Genomic DNA, 3092 nt, shown 5'->3' on the forward strand with positions numbered 1-3092 from the left:
TACTGCACATACTGGCTTTGTGGGAGCCTAGGCAGTTTGGATGCTCACCTTACTAGACCTGGATGGAGGTGGGTGGTCCTTGGACTTACCACACGTCAGGGAACCCTGATTGCTCTTCGAGCTGATGAGGGAGGGGGACTTGATTGGGGGAGGGGGAGGGAAATGGGAGGCGGTGACGGGGAGGAGGCAGAAATCTTTAATAAATAAATTAATTAATTAAAAAAATAAAAATACTAAAAAAAAAAAAGACTCAGGCCTCCATATAAATTCCATTTAAATTTATTGATGGCCGAGTCCTACTCTGGCAGGTGATAATGGTTGGAAGTAAAGAACTTCCTTTGGGTGACCTGCGCACACTTAGCTTGTCGAGGCTGGCCTTGAACTCGTAGATACTCTCCTGTTTCTGCCTGTGGAGTGCAGTCTTCATAGCCATGCTTTTGAGGCAGCAGATGGGCAGGAAGAGGGAAAACTAAATCTGCAGATTGTCAGGAGTTGCCAAAAAAGAATTGTCATCTTTAACAGTGTTAAATACTCAATATGGAGAGACTGTGAGCGACTCTCTGTTCACTTGGCCTTCTTTAATTGCTTTCAGCAGGATTTTGGTTTTCATCTGTGTAGCCGTCTTGTACTTTTTGCTTTGATTTATTTTTTTATTTTTGAAACAGAATTTCTCTGGATAGCCCTGGCTGTCCTAGAACTCGCTCTGTAGACCAGGCTGCCCTCGAACTCATGGAGATTCACTTGCCTCTGTTTCCCAAATGCTGGAATTAAAGACGAGCACCACCAGCACCAGGCTTTATCACAGCTTTTAAAACAGGAATTGTGAGCTGCTTGGTTTTGTTTTTTGAGTCACGGTCACAGGCTGGCTTGGGACGCTCAGTCTTCCTGCCTGTGTAGCCACCGCTACTTTCTCCCATGGATCTCTCGTCTATGATTGCACTCTGACATGTCTGATGCACCCGTCCACTGTTGTCTTTTCTCACCCACCACCCAGCTACTTGCTCTCCGGCCTCTTTGAGAAGGTCCTGTCAGGCCTTCCCTCCTCTCTGAGTGGCTAACTGAGGAACTCTTTCTTTTTTTTTTAATATTTATTTGTCTGTATGCGTGAAGGCCAGAAGAGGGCACCAGACCTCTTTACAGATGGTTGTGAGCCACCATGTGGTTGCTGGGAATTGAACTCAGGACTTTGGAAGAGCAGGCAATGATCGTAACCACTGAGCCATCTCTCCAGCCCCCTGAGGAACTCTTTCTAACAGCTCAAGGCCACTCCTGGGAAAATGTTGCAGTGGAGAAAGCTTGTTGGTTCCCGGCTGCTCAGCCCCGAAATAATCACACAGAAGCTGTATTATTTAAAACACTGCTTAGCCCATCAGCTCTGGCTTCTTATTGGCTAACTTTTACATCTTAATTTAACCCAGTTCAAGTAATCTGTGTATCGTTACATGGCTGTGGCTTACCAGGTAAAGTTCTGGCGTCTATCTCTGGTAGGGCTACATGGCTTATCTCTGACTCTACCTCCTTTCTCCCAGCATTCAGTTTAGTTTTTCCTATCTACCCCTATTCCCTGTGCAGGCACAGACAGTTTCTTTATTAACCAATGGTATTCACAGCATATAGAGAGAAATCCCACATCAGGAGAAGGCCACAAAACACAGGCCTTTCTATCTGACATATTTCCAGAGCAACCAGAGCAACCACGGCTCCCCTTGCACACTGGCCTCTGGCCTCTGTCGAGCTGGACCGCTATCCATAGTCTTAAAGATTTGTTGAGGGACAGAGTTCCTAGCAGTTGCAGTTTTCATTCTTCATATACAACCCCAAGTGCTTGGTTTAAAGTCCCCCAGCATCTACCGGTAATGATCCTGGTAGCTGTCACCAGCTCAGAACATGACATATCCTCAAGGCAGACTGCAGCATGCTTCTGGAGCATTCTTGCCAAAAATACAAAAATCATGAGGGAGCTATTAGATGAACTCAAAACTGGGGCGCATGCCCCGTGCTCTGCACAATGTCAAGGTCGTGAAAGACAGGAAAGCTTGAGGGGCTGTTCTAACTGAGGGAGACCAAAGGCAGCTGCAGCTAGCTGCAGCCTGCAGCCTGGGATCCCAGCTGGAACGCTGGAATTGTATGAACACTGGCACAGGAATGCAGTTTATGGGTTAGGGGCTATGTTTGACGCACCATCAATTTCATGCTGCTGTGGTTGTGCTGTGGCTGAGTAGGAACAGGTCTTTGTATCTGGGAAGTCACAGATACAGATTAGTGTCAGCACATCCTCTGAGTGTGGGATTTGGCTGAGGGAGGCAGGAGAACCGGCTTTGAAACCCACTGAACTTGGACCAGCGTTGACGACCAAAGCTGTTTCATGTGTGTGGTGGAGATCATCCTGTACCACTTCAGGAGATGTTTTAAGAGGTCTGTGAGGGCTGGAGAGATGGCTCAGAGGTTAAGAACACTGCCTGCTCTTCCAGAGGTCCTAACCTGCTCTTCCAGAGGTCCTAACTTGCTCTTCCAGAGGTCCTAAGTTCAATTCCCAGCACCCATATGGTGGCTCACAACCATCTGTAATGAGATCTGGTGCCCTCTTCTGGCCTGCAGGGATACACGTAGGCAGAACATTATAAACAAGATTTTTAAAAAAGAGTTCTGTGAGATGATTTATACAAAAGGCTCAGCTGATTCCCTGGCCCAGAGCAAGGGTCCTCTGCGTCTCGGCATCTGCTTTACCCGTACAATACATAAAGATTTCCAGCTCTGTGGTTGAGATTCCTGCAGGTCCCCTCCAGGTTGTTTGGTTTTGAGGCTATGTCACCATCACCATGACCATCGTCTCTGAAAACAGCCATTGGCCAAATGATTTCCTTTGTCCTGCACTAGAGTCCTAGACAGCACTGGAGCGTGAAGGAAATTCCCAGTCCGAGGTGGGGACCTCATTCCCAGTGTGGGCTTCTGGTTCCTTGTGGCTTTAGCTTAATCTGGAACCAGATGTAGTCTTTTTCAACCTCCTCATTTGAAAAGAGCTGGGAGGTAGCCAGCAATGGCAGGCCATCTTCTCCCTCAAAGTTGGCCCTTCTGTTTCCTTCAAGATGTCG

This window comes from Microtus ochrogaster, chromosome 1 (assembly GCF_000317375.1).
Source record: "Microtus ochrogaster isolate Prairie Vole_2 chromosome 1, MicOch1.0, whole genome shotgun sequence".
NCBI classification, from domain to species: domain Eukaryota; kingdom Metazoa; phylum Chordata; class Mammalia; order Rodentia; family Cricetidae; genus Microtus; species Microtus ochrogaster.